Source organism: Peromyscus leucopus, chromosome 10, assembly GCF_004664715.2.
Source record: "Peromyscus leucopus breed LL Stock chromosome 10, UCI_PerLeu_2.1, whole genome shotgun sequence".
NCBI classification, from domain to species: domain Eukaryota; kingdom Metazoa; phylum Chordata; class Mammalia; order Rodentia; family Cricetidae; genus Peromyscus; species Peromyscus leucopus.
The window spans coordinates 71242433-71265159 of record NC_051071.1 but is presented as its reverse complement, the minus strand read 5'-3'; positions in this window follow the sequence as shown (position 1 = coordinate 71265159).

Below are 22727 nucleotides of genomic sequence, written 5' to 3'. Positions count from 1 at the left end.
ATAGGTTGTATTTAGGTATATATAATAAGAAAAAAGGTAAAAAAGAGGCCATGAATAAAAAGAGAGCAGGGAGGGAGGAAAAAAGAGTTATGAGGGAGGAAGGTGCAGAAGATGATTTAATTATTTAACATTCTCAAAAAAAAGGATTAATAAAACCCAGGGATAATCTATTTTAAAATGTCTACTCTAGTAAAAGAACTGAAATATCATGACTGAGTTCTTGAAAGTCATTATTTTACTACTGAGAAATATGTAAGGGTGTAAATTTATTTTTTTGTGTATAGTTAAATGTTTTGACACATTACATATGATATAAAAGATCGAACTGAAACAATATAGTGACAAATCCAAAACATGTTATCAGTTCACATAGTCTAATTCCTATTAATACTTGAAATGCTTTGTGTGAAAAGAATCACCAAATTTAAATTATAACATAAAAGAAAATGACTTTTTTTCATTTGTTTACAAGGCATAGAGCATGAGAAAACTCAGTTACTGAAAAGGAAGTACTTAGAAAAATTTAATTTTATTTATTTCTATGTATGATAATTTTCCTGCATATACATATTTCATGAACATTATATATTTTATGAATATATAAAGTATGTTTTGATCATACAAATTTTGCTCCAACTTCAAACATCATCCTCCACATCTCACTCTAAACTTTATATATGATTATTTCCCTTTATAACCCACTAAGTCCAATTTGAATTTCCTATAAGCACACAGATAAAGTGACATCTACTGTAACATTCACAATCTGTGAAAGGCCACACCTCTGAAGCTTCGGTCACAGAGAATACCAAACTTACAATAGCCCTCAACTATGGCCACAAAACGTTTTTAACGTTCCATAATCAAGATAATATAAGCAAGGCATCTCATGTAAGATTTACACAAAATAATAACTTTGACACATCATTTTATTAAATCCTCAAGTTGTTTAGTTTGTACTGATTATCTCTCTTCATGTGTATTAAACATTATGTACAGACAAAAAATTTTACCAACTTTTTGCAGCTACTAGTATAAGACAAATCCTGAGTTCATAAATTCTCCTCTAAATGACCTAAAACTAGCTCAAATTACATAACAAGTTATTTTGAATGCCTCTTTTCTGACACTCAGCATATCATTGATGGTATGATTTCTTCCTTACTTCAGTATTGATATATATATCCGAGTCACCTTGGTTCATTGTTGTATGTTAAAAATTCATAAACACAAACAAACACAATACTGAATGAAAAGAGTACAAAATATGAATAAAAAAATTTTAACCTCCTGGGATTGCAGAAAAATAAAAGTACTGCATATCAAAGTCAATAAATTTAATGAAGGATTCCTAGGATGAAATTTGAGAGAACCAAGTCCCTACATCAAAACATGTGAGAGATTTCAATTGAATATCTTAATGCTGCATCTGAAGGTATAGAAAATGAAAGCAAAAAACACCAAGAAAGCAAATTTTAAGATACACCAAAATTAGGGGTGAAATTGATGGAACAGAAATGAAAAGTAAGAAAGAATATATAATGAATCAATTAAGCATGTAGTTGGATCTTTGAAAAGATTGACAAGATTGACTAACCTATAGTCATATTAACCAAGAAAGAAAATTAAAAAAAAATTAAATATGAAAAAGAGTGCATTGCAACAAACACTGTGGAAATTCAGATAATCATGAGTGCATAGTTATAAATTTTATTATAATTTTCTACTAAACTGGAAAAACCAAAAGAAATAGACAGATTTCTAGTTGCATATTACCTACTGTAGTTCAATAAAAATGAAATAAATAATTTTCAACAGATCCACTAAACATTATCAAGATTTTTAAATCAGTCTATGAAAGCACATAGAAACATGAGACCCACCCATGATAGGCCACAAAACATTGAGCACTAAAGCCACAGCTAGAAGGATAATCATCCCTAATTTTAAGTTATACTGCAGAGCTATTGCTGTAACATCAGCCTGGTACTGAACATAAATAGACACACAGCATTGGAACTGAATTGAGGGCCCCAATAACAGTGACCTGATTTCTGACAAAAAAAAAATTGACTATACACCCTGGAGAAAAAGCATCTTAAACAACTGGTGCTGTTTTAGGTGGAGAGCTACACACAGAAGAAATGCAACTAAATCCTTGTCTTTAGCACTGTAAAAACAAAAAAACAAAACAAAAAAACAAACATGGAATCCAAATGGATCAGGGAACTCAACACAAGCTCTGATATGCTGAATGCAAAAAATGGAGGAAAGTAGGTAGTGTACTTCAACTTACGAGAACAAGGAAGGACTTTCTGAACATCACCTCTATGTGACGTAAGCATCTCAAGACCAAAAATTGGCAAACAGTACTTTGTAAAACTGAAAAGCTTCTCTGTATCAAAGGACACCATCATTCATTCGAAGGAGTAACTTATATAATGTGAAAATATTTTTACCAACTATACAAAAATAAAAATAAAAAACCTAAGCACCAAGAAAATAAACAATCCAGTCTGTTCATTGATTATAAAACAGAGTTTTTGGCATGGAGAATTGGTCCCCAAAAACCAGCTCAAGCACCAGGACAGGTCCTGATCCCTCTGCTAGAAGCCTCACAAATAGACCAAGCTACACAACTGTCAGACACATGGAGAACCTAGGATAGTCCCATGCAGGCTCTCTAGATGTTGGTCCAGATTCCATGAACTTCTAGGAGCTCAGGTCAGCTGTCTCTATGGGGTCCCTCTTCATGACCTTGACCCCCTATCTCATAAAAACCCTACTCCTTCTCTTCAATAGGACTCCTGGAGCTTGGTCCAGTGGTTGGTTATGGCTCTCTTCATCTGCTGCCATCAGTTACTGGATGACGGCTCTCTGATGAGTGGATAGGAAGAAGATAGAATGGAGGTGGGAGGAGAAAACAGCAGGAGAGTAGGGAGGGGAAACTGCAACCACAGTATAAAATAAATGAAAAATTTTAATTGATAAAAAGAATGAAATGCCACATGGTTGTATAATAGAAAAAAATAAGAGTTCTCAAAAGAAGAAATAAAAAAATCTCAAGTATCATCATCATAAAGACTCCTCTCTACACTGGATGACAATGAACACAGAGTGCCACAACCAGTCAAGAACGAGAGAATAACAGACTGAGACTGAAGACAGTTCATCCCTAAATGGGACATCTATATCACATCTTCCCCATCTAAGCTCAGGGACCATAGTGGAGTTGGAAAGATTCTAAGAGCCAAGGTGATAGATGACTCCAAAGAAACATCCTCTTCCAGACACAAAAGGCAGGTGCACATACAAACTCACAGTGACTCTGACAGCATAAGATCTGCTCAAGTTTAAGCCAGATGAAATTACCACCATGGAGAGGGAAAAAAAAATGAAGTCACACTTCTAACTGATGAGCTATTGGAAATACATAGGTGTCAGGAGACTGGGTTTATTTTCTTTAAGGATATGAACCCTGAAAAGTGTCTCCATGTTCCAGTGTATGCCCCTACAGTCAAAAGGGCAGGGGTAGCATTATTTGGACAGGTAAGGTTTAAAATGTGAAGAATCAGGTTGGGGGTGGGAGTGGGAAAGGGATGGAGGGAGAGAGTGCAGAGGAGAGAACACTGGAATTGGAGAGCATTTAGGGGGTGGTGTGGAAATCCAGTGCAGTGGAAACTTTCTGGAATCTTATGGTGAACCTAGTAAGGACTTCTAGAAATGGGGGATACAGAATCTGAACTGGCCATCTTTTGCAGCCAGGCAAGGCTTCCAGTGATTGGACTGATGTGCATTTGGTTGAAATGTTGGCCAAGGGGGTCCATTGGAGATTCCTAAATAGGATGATGCTAGAACAGAGGGTCACTCTCTGAAAACTGACATCATCCCCAATTGAGAACAATGTCTGCACAGCTCATTGAAGGTAGAGAGGTTGACCTGGTACATGCATGGAGCCTTCACCCCTATGTTCTAGTCTCTTTGCCTCAAAAAGGTACTCTGTAGGCTATGGAAAGAGAAACCTGGACAACAACCCAGCCACAAAACCCTCCATTTACAATCTATCTTGTCTGTAATATGTTTGTGGGAGTGGCCAACGAATGTTTGTTTTAACTTAAGGCCCATGTCATCAGAGGGAGCCCATGTCCTACACTGCTTTGATGACCAGGAAATGCATAGTCCATGACCTAAGGTAGAACCAAATATGATTAGCAAATACACAAACAAAACAAACAAACAAAAAGATGAAATGATCCCTAATGATATTTCTGCTATAATCGTAGATCTATGCCTTGTCCAGTTGTTACCTCCCATTCTGTTTCTCTTTAAACAATTATGCACACCTTTAATCCCAGCACTTGTGAGGCAGAGGCAGGTAGATCTCTGAGTTCAAGGCCAGACTGGTCTACAGAGTAAGTTCCAGGAAAGCTAAGACGACACAGAGAAACTCTTTCTCAACTAACTAACTAACTAACTAACTAACAACTAACAAACAACTAACTAACAACTAACTAACTAAGGTAATGATGATGAAGATGACTTTATTAGACAGCTTATATAAGTGGAATATTTCAGTATTCAGCTGGTGGAATTAGAATTATTTCAACGAATGTATACAAAACAGAAAATTTTTCTTCTTCCTGAAGGTTGAATGGCATTCTATGGTATGTATAAACCATATTTTTTTCACCCATGCACATGTTTGTGGATGTTTAAATTGTATGCATATATTGAGTATTATAAATAATGTGAAATGAACACAGGCCTGCAGGCATCTGTGCAGGGCTCTATTTTATTTGCTTTGTATACATCCTGAGAACTTAAATTGCTACATAGTGTAGATTTATTTTAAAGGACTTTTAACTCTGCTTTCCATATGTTTTATAATAAAATTAAATATTTCCTTAAATTACCAGAAAATATTAAAAAACAGATTATCATTCTGTTGCCTGCACCTTCCCTTTATATCCAATGCTAACATGCTGTGTGATGCTTTTGAACCATAAGCTTCTCCATTTTTAAATGTTTGAGCTAAAACACCAAGGCAATGTTGTTCCCCCTACGATGTCTGCAGGCTAGTAGCAAAAAAGCAGAAGAGGAATGAACAGGCAGCTCCACAAATGTCCATGGAATATATTAACCCCAAATTTTGTTGTCTAAAGAAAGCTAATTTCAAGAGTAAAATTGAACCTATCATAATTTTTTATTTGAATGTGTTTATAATTGCTTAAATACAAAAAAATTACATTTTAGGATAATGTGCACACAAATTATAATTATAATGCTTTTATCATGTCACCAGAGGCCAACCAAAAGAAGGGGAGTATCTATGGTACATTTTACTCAATAGATGCATGAATAATAGTTGTTCATCAGGTGATTAATCATTCTACTTCAATTGTATTCATCAAAGAAATCAAGTGTCCTCTGACATATCTATTCTCTAAGCAAACCTTGTGATGAGTGTGTTCATCAGAGGACAAAACCTTCCTGGGCAGAGGCAGGAAATGCTCAGACATTTTCTTAATTTGGACTAATACTTTGGGGAAAAGGGATTTGATGTTCATCAGAGTGTGTTTTCCTGTGACTATTAAATCTTTCAATTCCACATACATAGAAAACACCTCTTGTACTGCTTTTATCCACTGCTTTCTAACAACCATGAGTTAATACATGTTATTATTTGCTCAGTAAGAGATTTATGTGAAGTAAATACATATTGGACAAGCACTACATTCTTGAACTAACTTTAGTAAAAGGATACATATGACACTTTAAAAAAATGAAAAACTTTTCTGTTACTGAATGATCTTTACCTTCTTTGAAGGCTCACACTCTGAATGCTAACTTCAGTAATATGTATTTGTTTTAATTAAAATTATGTTTTAAAGAAAAATTGTCGTAGAGAAGAATTTAAGTAATCAAAATCAGATTCTAATTTAGATTCCATGCTGCTTTAGGAGAGTACATGGCTAAAATATTCTAACAGTCTACACTTTCCATATTCATAGAATTCTGTAGAGGGCCTGAAACCTGAGAAGATCAAGTCACTTATCTCTCATTGGTAAGGAAAAGTGCTTAGCAATTTTTGCTTACCATTGTATAGAATTATAAGATGTATATAGTTCTGTGCTACAGAGAAGGGAAAAAGCCTGAGAATAAAGTGACTCAGTCAGTGTATTTTCCATTAGAGCTTTCTGTGTTATTTAGTAGGTGACAAGAAAAGATTCATATTCGTAGAAAGGAGAACTGGTCATCATAAATTAATAAGATGCAGGAAGGCTTTCCACAATGGAGGACATGTATACTTCATTTGATGGCCTGGGCTACTCTTGGTCCTATCTGTCCAAACTAAATACATAGCAGCAATTATATATAAAAATTCAACAGTGTTAGAATGTCAGATAGTTCATGAATGAAGGTTTATTTCACACCACCAGGTAAACTAATCGGAATAGCACTTGAGGTTGAAGGAAATCTGTATTGACTAGAGTTCTATTCGATACCTTAAAACTAACTTCAGTGCTAAGCAGTTGTGATAGTAACTCTTGATTTTCACCTTAGGGTTCAGCATGACCATGAACGCTACCCTCTGAGCATGTCTATGAGGGGGTTTCTAGATTGGATTAACTGAGGTAGGTAAACACCCCCTGATGCTAGAGTGACAATCCTTTGGGCTGTGGTTCCAGACCGAATAAAAATAAGAGGTCACATAAAAATAAACTTTTAAAGAGTTTTATCACAAAAAAAGGTATGTACTTACTACTACTTTGACAAGAAACCTGGGACAGGGAGGAGCGGGCAGGGCTGAGGGTTAGAAGCAACACCCAGGTATCAACACTAGAAATGCAATACCCAAAGCTGTACATCTCCAATGCTGCTCTCCAAACGTGACTTCTGTGGTAATCTTGATTACACATGCTTTCAAAGACATGCACTGTCAACAAAAGCTACAAAAGAACCTGAATGCATGGCACGCAACCCTTCACTTCATGGCTTCTGCTGTATGTTGTTGTTGTTATTGTTATTGTTACCCAGTAACTTGAATATTGTTTAATGTGCTGTAAGACATTGTAGAGATTATCTCCAGCTGTTAAAAATGGTAATGTACAAATGTGAATAGACACTTATCTATAACATGGGTAAGTTTTGTTTCGCCTATAATAGATGTTTATAAAAACCAGTGAGGGGACAATTGGTCTTTGTTTTTCCTCCCAGCTTCCCCTCCCCCCATTTTTCTACCCTTTTTTTGCTTGCACATGTTGCACTATTGAAAAATTGAGATTGTATAAATCTGGTTAAAAGCTACAAGATACCAAAATCTTGTGGATGTTGAATAAAAAGTTATTGTACTAAAAAAAAAATAAGAGGTCAAGATGAACAACACAATCAGCACTAATCTTTGTCCGGGTCCCGGATCCTGACTGCCTATGAATCCCCAGCTGTCTAAAGATGCTGCCATCATGTCTGCCCCATTGTGATGACAAGATGTCATTGCCAAGACAAAATATTTCACCAAAGCACATTAAAGAAGGAAAGGTTTGTTTTGGTTCATAATTTGAGTGCATGACCCATTAGAGTGGGGCACTTTAACTATGATTCAGCCAGAAGATGGTAATATGAGGTAGACATCCTACTCACATACCTATTCTCAGCGTAGGACTGCTGTATTGCCATGATCTCATCTAAGTATGATTTTACCCTCTGCCTGCTTTCCTCACATTCATGAGTTTACTTTTCAATAAATATTTGCCCTCAGAACATTTTCTCATCAGCAACTCCTCACTAATTCCTAACATCAAATAATTGGTACTAAGTCCCATTATTTCTTGTGCAGATTAAGAGCATTATCACATATAAATTTATTTATTCATTCTTCATGCCAGTATCTACCTATGTAGATTTTTATTCATGACACAAGGCAAGATGCATATGTTCAAAGTCATGTTTTGTTGTTCCCATAAGGATTATTCTTTATCCTTTAAGGTAGTAATAGAATAATAAAAGTGATGATGCATATTCACACATACATTTGTGAATGCTACTAAGCATTCATTAAAGACATACTCTGAGCATTCAGATTGGCAAGTCATTATTCATTGTGAGAGGTATAGTACCTTATATGGGCTACAATGAAGGAAAGGTCTTGATTTGAAGAAATTTATCTCCAGTTATTATGGACAGAGGAAAAATAATTATGGCTTGTGGTATTGTATTCCCCCAAATATTGTGCATGCTAATAAACTTATCTGGTGTCAGAGACAGAGCAGCCACAATATTAAACATAAAGGATAGGCAGTGGTGGCACACGCCTTTAATCCTAGCATTCCAGAGCAGAAATCCATGTGTTCAAGGATACAGACAGGCATGGTGACTCATCACGCCTTTAATCCCAGAAAGCAAGCCTTTAATCCCAGGGAGTGGTGGTAGAAAGCAGAAAGGTATATAAGGCATGAGGACCAGAAACTAGAACCATTGGCTGGTTAAGCTTTTAGCTGGTTAAGCACTTAGGCTTTTGAGCAGCAGTTCAGCTGACAGCCATTGGGATGAGGACACAGAAGCTTCCAGTCTGAGGAAACAGGACCAGCTGAGAAGTTGGCCAGGTGAGGTTAGCTGTGGCTCATTCTGTCTCTCTGATCTTCCAGTATTCACTGCAATAACTGGCCCTGGGTTTGATCTTATTAATAAGATCTTATTAATAAGAACTGTAAGATTCATGCTACAATGGCTTCTAATTTTTGCATACCTCAAAAGAGAAAACTACATAACTGTGTTTGTTTCTCCTCAATTTATAACAAACAACATGTAAAATATCCACTTCTGTTGATATATTGATTTTTTGTTCAGAATAAAAATTACAAATTAGGATATAGATGAACCAATACAAATATTTGAATGTGTAATAATTATAGTTGAAAAACCAGGCCCACTGACCTGGCAACATCTGTTTATTTGTCCTCCTTGACTATGGTATTTGATTCTTCTGAACCTTCTGCCTTAAGGCTGTGAGATCTCATTCATGCAACGTATCACCCAAGACCCACTCTGCCACTGTGTGTAAGCATTCTATGTTCTTGGCCCAGTCATCTCTCAGCTCTTCAGTCATGCCATGCTCTTTAGAGCAGTACACGTTTCTCTCTATTTCTGCAAAAATTATTAAACTTTTGAGAGCTGGTAGATTCATGTTGGAATAAGTTTTAATGTTCTGTACTTCATTTGGCTAAGCCTTCTTATCATTCTAAATTTAAATTGGAGCCATCTTCTTCCTCAAATGAGAAGACTCTCCTCTGAACAGGAGCTGAGGTTTTGTCTGTGCATTTGTACAGGTCTTTGAGGAACACATAAATGTCAAGATTATTCATCCTGAATGTCACTTTTTGTTTGATATGCTTCCTGTTATCCCAATAGCAAATAACTTTGTTTTCTTTTATGCACATTTGATAATGTCTAAAATGTAGAAGTTCTTGACAAATTGAAGGAGAAAAAGAGGAATGAGGATTTGTAAACCAGTAACTTCTAGTTTTCCAGGAACAATGTCAGAATGGGTGTTACATAGCTGTTGTCATTTCAGACATTTCATAATGAATATGTACAAGTTGAAGAATAAAGCAATCCAGTCAAAAATTGATTTCCTCAACACAGCCAACCCTTCAAAAGTAGAAGGAATACTATGAGTAATTTGAAGATTTGTGTTTGAAGTATCTGAAATACTTCCTATCACAAGCAAAATTGTTCCATGTTTTAAAAGAAAAAAAAACAGACAGACAGAAAGACAGGCTTGGTGGCTGTTAGCTCAGCACTTGGGAGGCTGACATGGGAGAACTGATGTAAGATAAATGCTGGCCTGGGCTACACATTGAGTTTTAGACCAGACTAGGCTATAGACAAAGTGAGACTCATTATTTTACTTTGGAGAGGGAAGTGGGTAAGTGTTGACAAGAAGCACATCCAAGTTCATGTCTCACAGTATAAGTCAAAGACCATATCCTTAAAGTAATGGGATTGGTATAAGGCAAGGATTCAACTAGTGACCAACTCCACTCCACTTTTTGTGCTAACAGAATTTTTTTTTAAAAAAAAAAAGCTGTGAATCTGGTCAAGAATGAATAAGAGATACAAAACAGCAGCTAACAGAACTGATGTTTTCCAGAAGAATGCTGGAAGCCAGAGCTACCATATGAGGCATGGTCAACAGCACAGTAGCTATTGGTGGTCTTCTTAAGTACCAATGGCAATTAACAGTTGTTGGAGGAAAGTACCCTGTTTTCTTCAGTGGTGTAGCACCTATAAGCTTCCCTTGCAACAGTGAATTACCTAGTACTCATGAAAAAGCCAGAGATTCTAATTAAATTCAGCGAACACCATACAAAAATAAGACATGAAAGAAGTATGGATAAACTTTGAGATGACAGGTTCAAGAGGAAGAGGAAAGGTGATGAGAGAGGGGCATTGCTGAATAAATATGATCAAAAATTAATTTTAAGTGAATTTATGATTATAAATGTTAATGTACTATCAAACAATAAAATTACAAAAGAATCTCAGCTTGCTTCTCATTAAAAAGTACTTAGCATATGAATACTTTCTATAACAGTTGGATGAAAATATATGGCTTTTCTTTGCTTGGAAATAAACACACCTAAAGATAAGGCACAATATGAGAAAATATATTAGAGTCAGCAAGTTATAGTTACCACTACAAAAAAAAATAGATTACAGAAGAAAGAGATAAGCGAAGTCACTGATGAGTTAAAATATGGATTGAAGACAGCAGACCCAATCTTTTGATAGCAACATGCAAATACATTCTATGGCCAGCAAAATTATGTGAAATAAGAAACAGAAGGATGTAGATCATAGGCATATTATAACTCTTAGGGGGAATAAAGCTATATAAAATCTAACAACTATATGACATTATTATGGCAAACATTTTCAATATAATCAATGAAAATGTTTCAATGAATTGAAGCATTGATTTCAATGGATCAGTGTAAATACAGAAATTCGATTTTGGAGTGAAATGGATCATAGAACCATCACTCATCTCGAGTTTTCTCCTCTGTTAAAATGTTTGCCATGCTTTATATGTTTGATTTTAATATTATCCTTTACATTTTACACATCATATTTATAATTATTTGATGTTTAAATTTGGGTACACATAGCTACACATCAACTAAAGGTAACTAGGATATTTTCCAATGTTGTCCAAGTTATATAACTTAAGTTGGCCACTTCTAAGGCAAAGATGATAGTTAATGACTTTAAATTTATTTTCCAATATTAGATAAATAGAAAATTTCAGTCTTTGCTGTTGTTGCATCATTAAATCCTCCAAATCACTCAATAAGTTCAAATGCAAGTACAATGATTAATTACCTCTGCAAGCTCTCCATGAAACACTCGTTGACTAGATAGAGCGGTGAGAAACACAAAATGGCCTGGTGAGAAGCCATCTGTATTTCTGTCCAGTTCTTTAAAAGCATTTCCTTGCTTTCATTATCACAGTTTTCAATAACAACATAACAGAAGCTTCATCACTAGGACATTATGATGGATTCCATGCTTTGGTGACATGTTTTTATCTTGCTGAAATATTTGAGTGTTAATTATAATATTAAAATTTTTTTAGTTTTATCAGTCTTAGAATCTATAAAATGGATTTAAATCTGTTCTGAAAAAATACTTGCTTGTCAGTGCAGAACTAGACCATTTGTCAAAAAAATCAAGAAACTGGACCAGAGTGAAATGAATGTCATTATTGATATTAAATCAGCAATTAACCTGATGGTGATCATTTGTTTTCCTTTTTGAGACATGGAATCATTTTATGTATTTAATTCATAATTTTTAAATATTAAAGGATTTAAAATATTAAAGGAGTTTGGTAGTAATCTCTAAATTCACTAACAATTTCTCTTCCAATTTAGTTTTGTTTTTGCTTTTTCTCTATTTTTCTAGATTATTAAAGAAAAAAATCAAGTACATCTTCTATTGGCGACTCATTGTCTAATGTGTGAGTACTATTTGGAAAGTCTTCCCTCAAGTTCCCTGTGGGATGTGATAGTGTGTTCTTTATTCCTGTTACTTAATCAAAATTTCTCATCAACCAAAACTTTCCAAGTTGTTAAGTTAGGGTCTCAATGTGGTTCACCTCCTTCTCTCTCTCCTTTATGTACTTCAACTTATGGCGTCCATCCTGCCTCCTTCACTATTTGTAGAGCATTTTGATAAAAAGGACATCATCTATACCTGTTTTAAATTGTATCCCCTCCTCATGTTATCACTAACTCTATTTCCAAGCACTGACATTTTCTCTCAGTTATTAGGCTATGTCCCTGTTTTATTTTTGTTGATGTGATAAAATACACTGAAAAATTTTTTTTTTCATGAGAAAGGGGTTTGCTTTAATTCATCTTTAATTTAATTTCATCTTTGTGTAGAGATCGAGTGGAGGAATCTGAATCAGCTGCTGACCCCACATCAAAGTCAGGAGCAGTGAGGTATAAATGCATGCATACAAATGCAGGCATACTTGCCTCCCAATTGCTCTCTGCTCTTATCCAGTTCAGAGTCCAATCTAGGAACCATGTCACCCACTTTTGGGTTGAGTATTCCCATAACAATTAAGAAAATGTCCTAGTGACATGGCCACAGGTTATATGGGACCTAGAAATGCCCCTCATTCAGACTCACTTCCTAGATGAATCTACAGTATAGTTAAGTTTATTAAATTAAAACTAACCACTAGGCCACTTTACTATATTTGTATTAAAATTTCAGGTGTGTACTCCATAAGCTTTTTCTATGTCTTACTAGCTTTAAGGGAATATAAAGACTTTTACTATCTAATTTCAGAGAAATTTAAATTTATACCTCTGAGCTTAGATTTTGACCATTATTTAAAATTTTCCTATTTATACCCTACATGTTTTGAATTAGCTAAATATTATATAGTCGATCCACTAATTCAAACTATATTGTTTATTAGTATACTGTATAATTGTTAGATTTTTCTATATTCATTACCTGGTATTGTTTTATAAAGTGACCCTTCATTACAGATCACTAAGTATATTATTGTATCATAAGCTTACAAGTAATTACTTCTATATTTTCTTTCTTTTTTTTTTTTTTTTTTTTTTGGTTTTTTTGAGACATGATTTCTATGTGTAGCTTTGGCCCTTTTCCTGGAACTCACTCTGTAGCCCAGGCTGGCCTCGAACTCTCAGAGATCCACCTGCCTCTGCCTCTGGCGTTCTGAGTTTAAAGGTGTGCACCACCCCTGCTCGGCTTTACTTCTATATTTTCATCAGTTGCTACCATGCGAAAATTTAGGGTTGTTACCTACATATTATTTTAATGTTTGCAATGCATTTAAATACATTCAGTTTATTACTCTTTTACATTAAACTTACTTTCTTATTCCCCATTAACTGTTTCAGCTATCTGTATTTCCGGACAGCTTAAGACCAGCTTTGTAAATGTTGTGCCTCATGTAAGAATTTTATTATTCAACTATTGAACAATAGTAAGTACTAAATGGAGACTTTTTAATAACATTATTGATCTATATGTTTTTATCCAATATATTTAATTAATTTTTTCATATGTTATGTTTTTATAATTTTTTTATCCCTTGACTAGCTCCTCTCAGATCCTCCATACTTCCATAGCCATATAATATTGAGTTTTTCCTTCACTCTCTTATAAAATAACAAAAAGCAAAAGAAAGAGAAACAAAGAAAATCAAACAAAAATCCCATCGAAATGAAAAGCTAAACAAATAAACAGAAGAAGAATAAGACAAAAGACAAAAAGAATTTCTCAAAACAGAGAAAAAAGAAAGGAAAAATCCACAAAACTAGCACTGAGTTCATTTTGTGTTATCCAACTACTCCTGGGCTAGGGGCCTGCCCTGTAGTGATTGTTATACCAAGTGACACTCCATTAGAGCAAACTGATGTTTCCATTTGCCAGTGCACATGAACTGCAAATAGCTTCTTGGTTAAAAGTAGGGTCCTGTGTCCACTCCCCATTTCAGTGCTGGGATACCCATTGGCTTGAATCTTGAAAGTCTTGTGCATAATGTCACACTCCCTCTGAGTTCATACGTGCATAAGTCATGCTGTGTCCGGAGGACACTGTGTCCTCGGAGATATCCATCTTCTTTGGCTATTACAGTTTTTCCACATCTTCTTGCAGAAATGCCTGATCCTTTAGGGAGGAGATTGATGAAGACATCTCACTGAGAACCTAGTGTTACACAGTCTCTTACTTTCTGCACGTTGTCTAATTGTGGGTCTCTGTGTTAGTTCCCATCTGTTACAAGACATTTCCCTGATGTGAGTTGAGCAAAGCATTGACCTGTGAGGATAGTAGTTACGAGGAGTCCTTTTATCATCATTTTCCTTTAACAGAATACTATTAGTAGTTTTCCCCTGAGGCCCATGGCCCATCTAATCTCAGATTCTTGTTCCTTTTACCCATGTCAGACATGGGCTCCATCTCATAGACAGAGCTTTAAATCTAACAAAAGAGTGCTTGGCCACTCTGGTAACATTCTTGCCACTGTTGCCCTAGTATTGCAGCTGGAGAGCCTCTCTCTGGGTTCACCAAGCCCCCGCAGTCCCACAGCCCACTTATCAAATAAACACACAGACGTTTATATGATTTGCACTGTTGGGCCATTAGCTCAGGCCTATCATGGATTAGCTCTTACCCTTAACTCAGCCCATTTCTGTTCATCTATACGTCGCTACATGTTCCATGGCTTTACCTGTAGCCTTTACATGTTGCTCCCTGGATGGCAGGCTGGCGTCTCCTCCAGACTTCCACCTCCCTGCCTCTCCTCTCTGTTTGTCCCTCCTATCCTATACTTCCACCCTGGCTGCTGGCCAATCAGTGTTTTATTTATTCACAACATACAGGACATCCCACAGCACTAGTATATCTTACAGGAAGGTAAATTACTATTGTAGGTTTCAGGGACTATAGCTGGGTGGTTTTGATCATTGCCTTTCTTCTTCAATACCATGGAAGGTACCCTTACCTAGTGAGTAAAGGTAAAATTTCTAGTTAGGTACCAGCTCATCTTCTCTGCATAAGGGAGTGCTATATTCACCTATAGGGTCCTACCATCAGGGTGTAGAGAGCAACCAATAGCCTTGACAACAGCCTGTGATGTTTGGGAATTTTCATGGAATCCCTCTGGCCAACGATTCCAAGAGATTTTAATCTACTCCTGGAAATGGACATTTTACTTTGTGGCTTAAGATGTCTAGTTGGGGCATTGTTTCTCTTACTCTTTGGTGACTCAATTTAACGTTCTTTCATGCATATACATACTTCAGAGACTTTTACATTACCATGTTTCCACATGGTTTTCAAATGTCCTTTAGAGTTTGTAGCTAGAGTTTTCCTGCCTTGCCCACAGTCAGAACAAATCTTTGTCACCCTCCAGTCCCACAGCCTCTCAGACCCAACCAAGTAAACACAGAGACTTATATTGCATACAAACTGTATGGCCGTGGCAGGCTTCTTGCTAACTGTTCTTATAGCTTAAATTAATCCATTTCCATAAATCTATACCTTGTCACGTGGCTGGTGGCTTACCGGTGTCTTCACATACTGCTGGTCATGGCGGCAGCAGGCAGTGTCTCCCTGCCTCAGCCTTCCGCTTCCCAGAATTCTCCTCTCTCCTTGTCCCACCTACTTCCTGCCTGGCCACTGGCCAATCAGTGTTTTATTTATTGACCAATCAGAGCAATCTGACATACAGACCATCCCACAGCAAGAGTTGGTTATTCTTCCTCATACCCCTGTTTTTACCTTCACTCTTATCCCATTCTATTCTAGTTTCCTATTCAATTTTCCCCCATTATCTCTACATAACATTATTCTAGTTCCCCTTCCTTGAGAGACCTGCTCCTTGATGCTGTCAATGACTAGATACCTAACTTCTGTGATTATTCAGATGATAATATACATATCAAAAGCTTAAAAGCTAATACTCATATACAAGACAAAGAAGGGAAGATTTGTCTTTTTGATTCTGTGTTACCTCACTTAGGATGACGATTTTTTCCAGCCCAGTCCATTTACCTACAAGTTTCATTTTTCTTAACAGCCAGATAATATTTCATTTTATAAATGTACCAAATTTTCATTATCAGTTCATGATTTGATGGACATCTGAGATGTTTTCAATGTATACTACTATGAGTAGTATACAGAACATGGACAGCAACAGTCTCTATAGGAAGATGTAGAGTCCATTGCATATATGATACCCAATTCTCAGGTAGATCGATTTCTGTTTTTCTGAGAAATTTCCACACTGTTTTCCATAGTGTTGCACCAGTATGTACTCCCACCAGCAACGAATAAGTATTCCCCTTCTGCATTCCTGCCTGCATGAGCCAAAATTTGTTTTATAGATCTTGGCTAGTTTGACTGGTGTAAATGAAATCTCAAAGTAGTTTTAGCATGAATTCCTTGATTGCTAAGAATATTGAAAAATTTATGTATTTCACAGCCACATGTGTCTCACTTTTTTGAGAACTCTGTGCATTGTTCTGTAGCCAATTTTTCATTTGTATTATTTATTTTCCTGTTTTCAGTACTTTGTATATTTTAGATAATAATTATTTTATATCAGATGTATAATTGGTAAAGATTGTTTCCCCTTCTCTAGCCTGCTGCTTTGTTCTAATAATAGCATCATATATCATATAGAATCTTTTCAATTTCAGGAATTCCAATTTATTAATTGTCAGTATTAGTGCCCAGGATATGTCCTGTTTGGAAGGTCCTTTCTAGAGCCAATGAGGTCAAAGATATTACCCATTTTCTCTTCTGTCATATTCATGGTATCTGGTTTTATGTTGAAATTCTTAATCTATTTGGAGTTGAACTTGTATGGAGTAATAGATATGGATCTATTTTCATATAGCCATGCATTTTGACCAGCACCATTTGTTGAAGATGTTATATTTTCTCCAATGTGTATTTTTGGCTTCTTTCTCAAAAACTAGGTGTATGTAGATGTGCACCCTTATATCTGGGTCTTGATCAATGACTCTGTTATCTGCATATAAAGATAGTTCAAGTTTTTTTCTTTCCCATTTGTATCTCTTTGATCCCCTTAAATTGTTTTGTTGTTCTAGCTAAGATAAAGTATCATCTTGAATAAATATGGTGGTATAGGACATTTTTGTCTTCATCTTATTTAATGGATATGCCTGAGTGATTACTGTTTAATTTGATATGCATTGTGGACTTTATTATGTTGAGATATGTTCCATGAATCTCTAGTTTCTCAAGGACTTATTATCATGAAAGTATGTTGGATTTTTGTCAAAGGTCATTTCTATGTCTAAAGAGGGGATCTGTTGGTTTTTGTTTTTCAGTCTGTTTATGTGGTGGATTAAGTTTATTGATTTACATATATTGAACCATCCCCACATCTATGATGAGTCCAACTTGATCATGGTAGATAATCCTTTTAGTGTGCTCTTACACTGAATTTGCAAATGTTTTATCAAGAACTTTAATATCTATTCTTATAAGTTACATTAATCTATAATTTTCTTGCTTTTGTTGGATCATTCTATGGTTTGGGTGTCAGGTTAATAGTTACCTTAAAAAGAAAGCAATGTTCATTCAGTACCTATTTTGTGAAATAATTTGAGAACTATTGGCATTAATTCTTCTTTTTATGTCTCATAGAATTCTATGCTGAATCCATTTGTATCTTGGAATTTGGGAGATAGGAGTTTTAATTACTGTTTCTATTTTACTAGGGATTACTGGTCTATTTAAATTGTTTATGATCTTGATTTAATTTTGGGAAATTATATATATCAAAAAATTCATTCACTTCTCTCAGGTTTGTCAGTTCAATAAAATACATATTTGTTTGTTTGTTGATACAAGGTTTCTCTGTGTAATATCTCTGGTTGTACTGGAACTTGTTTTGTAGACCAGACAAGCCTTGAACTCACAGAGATCTGCCTCTGCTCCTTGAGTTGTGGGATTAAAGGTGTGCATCACCATGCCTAGCTGAATACAGACATTTACAGCTTATACTTACTCTCTGAGTTTCCTGTGCCTGTTATAGTGTCTACTGATTCATATCTAATTTTGCTAATTTGAAACTTCTTCCTGTGTCTTCTTTCCTAGGCTAATTTGGCTAAGGGTTTCTCAGTCTTGCGGATTTGCCTGAGAACAAACAATTCATTTCTTTAATACTTTGTATTTTATTTTTTGCAATGAACCTTATGTTTATTGAATTGAAAACTATATACACACTGTTAGGGCAAGACATGTATAATAAGACTGATTGCTACAAGGCTTTAGTTCTGTATAATATATTTAGAGAAATCATATTATAATTCTGGCTTCTCCTTGGTAGGTTCCAGTGAGAATTTAAGGAAGGCTAGGGAACTATGTCAAGCCATTGAACATGCCAACAAACATGTTTCCAGAGGAGGAAGTTCAGGGATTTCTATTAAAGTGTGTCTGTACTCCTGGGTCATGACATTCTTAATCTACAAGGTGTTTCTACTCAGATCAGGTTGAGTACCAAAGTAAATAATGAAAGGGTGTGAAACCTGAGATGTCAAGACATGAGGGTTTGGACCATAGTCTGGACATTTGTGAGGGTGATGTCATATACCAGAACACCAACACTTGTCATTGTGGTGATTCCAGATACCTCTGAGGCTGTGGTTTTGGCAAACATGCACAAGATCATGTACTGGATCTCTTGAAGACACCTGGGCACATAATGGCTTGTGGGTATGGCCCACACACTCATCATGCCAAATCTGCCCAGATTGCTTCTCTGATATGTTCCATGCATGATGGCCATGTTTTGTGGTCCTGGGTCCTCTGAGTTGATCATATCTCCAACCTTTGATGAAGAGAGCAAGTGGCCTACACCATTGATTTAAATTTGACTCAAGCTTCTTATTTGTAAGGGAGCCCTAAGCATACACTGCTATCAATTTGTTGTCAGCCATCAGCTTAGGAAGCTTTATTTATGTATTTAACAATTTTCGTGAACAGAATCAAGCCTAGGGAAAAAAAATCAGGTGAAGTCACTAGAGGGCCTCTGACATCTAAACATTCTTGACATTAAGGCATGACCATGTTGTTTTTGTTTTTTTTATAAATAATTTTATTTTATAATTAATTTTACACATCAACCACAGATTCTCCTGTCCTCCCTCCTCCCACCCCCCGCCTTCCCCCTCAATCCACCCTCCATTTCCACATCCTCAAAGGCAAGGTTTCCATTGGGGAGTCAGCCCAACCTGATAGATTCAGGTGAGGCAGGTCCAATCCCCTCCTCCCTGCAACAAGGCTGAGCAAAGTGTCTCAGCATAGGCCCTAGGTTCCAAAAAACTAGCTCATGCACCAAGGACAGGTCCTGGTTCCACTGCTTGTGGGCCTCCTAAAAAGTTCAAGCTCATCAACTGTCTCACTTATCCAGAGGGCCTAGTCCAGTTCCATGGAGGCTCCTCAGCTATTGGTTCACAGTTCATGTGTTTCTGCTAGTTTGGCTATTTGTCCCTGTGCTTTTCCAATCATGGTCTCTAAATCTCTTGCTCATATAATCCCTCCTCTTTCTTGCCGATTGGACTCCTGGAGCTCTACCTGGGGTTTGGCCATGGATCTCTTCATCTGCTTCCACCAGTCACTGGATGAAAGTTCTGTCATGACAGTTAGGGTGTTCGGCCATCCAATCACCAGAGTAGGTCAGCTCAGACATTCTCTTGACCATTGCCACTAAGAGGTCAAGCTTTCACTATTTGCAGATGACATGATAGTGTACATAAGTAACCCCAAAAATTTGACCAAGGAACTCATACAGCTTATAAACACTTTTAGTAATGTAGCAGGATATAAGATTAACTCAAAAAAGAATCAGTAGCCCTCCTATATACAAATGACAAAGAAGCTGAGAAAGAAATCAGAGAAACATCACCCTTTACAACAGCCACAAATGATATAAAATACCTTGGGGTAACTCTAACTAAACAAGCGAAGGACCTGTATAAAAAGAACTTTAAGTCTCTGAAGAAAGAAATTGAAGAAGATATCAGAAAATGGAAAGATCTCCCATGCTCATGGATAGGTATGATTTACATAGTAAAAATGGCAATTTTACCAAAAGCAATCTACAGATTCAATTCAATCCCCATCAGAAATACCAACACAATTTTTCACAAACCTGGAAAGAATAATACTCAACTTCATATGGAAAAGCAAAAAACCTAGGATAGCCAAAAGATTCCTGTACAATAAAACAACCTCTGGAGGCATCACAATCCCTGACTTCAAGCTCTACTATAGATCTACAGTAATGAAAACAGCTTGGTACTGGCAGAAAAACCGACATGTGGACCAATGGAACCAAACTGAAGACCCTGACATTAATCTACACACCTACGAACATATGAATTTCAACAAAGAAGCCAAAACTGTACAATGGAAAAAAGAAAGCATCTTCAAAAAATGGTGCTGGCATAACTGTTTGTCAGCGTGTAGAAGACTGCAAATAGATCCATATCTGTCACCATGCACAAAATGTAATCCAAGTGGATCAAAAACCTAAACATAAATCCAGTTACTCTGAACCTGCTAGAAGAGAAAGTAGGAAGTAGTCTTGAACACATTGGCACAGGAGACCACTTCCTAAATATAATACCACTAGCACAGACACTGAGAGACCATGTTGTTGTTGTTGATCATTAAATAGAGTGGGTCCTTGTCCCATTGAAGGCCATAGTGTTTGGTACTGTCTCCCTTGCTGTGAGCATAGTACTGGGTCATGTGCTTTAGAGCTACTTTAGAAGTATTGGGAATATTTTTGTTCTATTATATAGCAATTATTTTAATCACATGTGAATGAAGATAAGTTAAACATATACATTGAGTACAAATGAGACATTCAAGTTATAACATATTTATAGAATTTTTCTACTTTAGTAGAATAACATTTCTCATTTCTTTTCAAGGTTCTTAAGCACTTAGATGTTAGTATCGACATTGTAAATAAATTAGATATGTCTAACTTAAGTCATATTCAAATATGTCTTTAAACTAATTAAATTAATTGTTATATTTATTTTACCAATCTGATATTTATTTATTCTTAACTTTTTTTTTTTTTGGGGGGGGGGTTGAGACAGGGTTTCTCTGCGTAGCTTTATGCCTTTCCTGGAGCTCACTTGGTAGCCCAGGCTGGTCTCGAACTCACAGAGATCCGCCTGGCTCTGCCTCCCGAGTGCTGGGATTAAAGGCATGCACCACCACTGCCTTTGTTTTGTTTTGTTTGTACCTTTTAATATTTTGTTTTATTCATTTTTTAAATGGACTCTTTCCTACTAGTTTTGTACATAGAGGTCAAACCATCTAAGACTTTTAAAATTTTTGGTATTTTCTATCTACTAACTTAATTATACACTTTTACTATTTTAAATGATGTACACATTTACTTTTTTCAATAAAAGACTATGTTAGTTGAAATTAAGTGGATGGAAATATCAATGAATAAAAAGGTAACATATGCTGGGTAGAACAAATTCATAGGTATATCAGTTTATAAACACAATTTAATCAAGTCAAAGGTAGTAATTCATGGGTTGGATTTATTTTCATAACTTGAATTCCAATTTCTTGAGTAAGTGAAACAGAAACTTGAATTACATTTAAATATAAGCAAGCCATTTAAATAACTGAAGATTTGGTAGAATTTATTAGTTATAGTACTAGTATTGTAAAGAGACACCATGACCAAGGCAACTTTTGCAAGGAAACAATTGGGAGCTTGTGTACTGTCTCAGAGGGCTAGTCCATGATTATCATGGTGGGAAGCATGATGTCAGGCAGGTAAGCATGGAGCTGGAACAGTAGCTGAGGGCTTAGATTTTGAGACCTAAAATCCTACCCCCCGGGGCACACCTCCTCAAACAAAACCATGCCTCCTAATCCTCCCTAAACTGTCCCCATAGAAGGAACAAAATAGTTAAATGCTTGAGCCTCTGAGAGCATTCTTAAATTACCACAGAGGGGGTTTGAACTAACAAATGTTTTCGTTTCAATTTATTGCTTACTGTAAGTTTTTTTATGTGATACTCTAGGTTAAAAAGAATGAAAAAGATGCAATATCCATGTACCTTGTGGCTCTAGTTTCAAAGTTTAGGAAATACACTATTTTAAGTATATTAATATAGGCACTGAGGCTTCTTGTATAATTGTAATTTGTTCTCTTATTTATATTTAGAATATATGACATTTGCTTTTCTGCTTATTTTTTCCTTTAATAGTTACCTCATCCTAATTCTGAGACATAACTGCATGAATCCATTCATCAGCACTGACTTTGTTCACTGGATATCTTTTATCTAGTGTTCACTGGTAATATTTTTCCACATCATTAGTACTTTTCCATGGTATTTTAATTAGAACCCATGGTTTACACATTTTGATATTTTCTTAGTCTTAATCTACAAAGCTTAGAAATTGTATCTATTATTACATCATAACTCATTGGTGTAGATGTAACCAATCATCTTATTAAATAAGAAACACAGAACCAATGCAAAGAAGAAAGCCAAGAGGTCAGAGCTAAGAGCTAAAACCTTACCCTTCCTCCTGCGGTGGTCCTACCTCTCTGAAAGAGAGCTACTTCCTGTGTTAAAGTCTTTATAAAG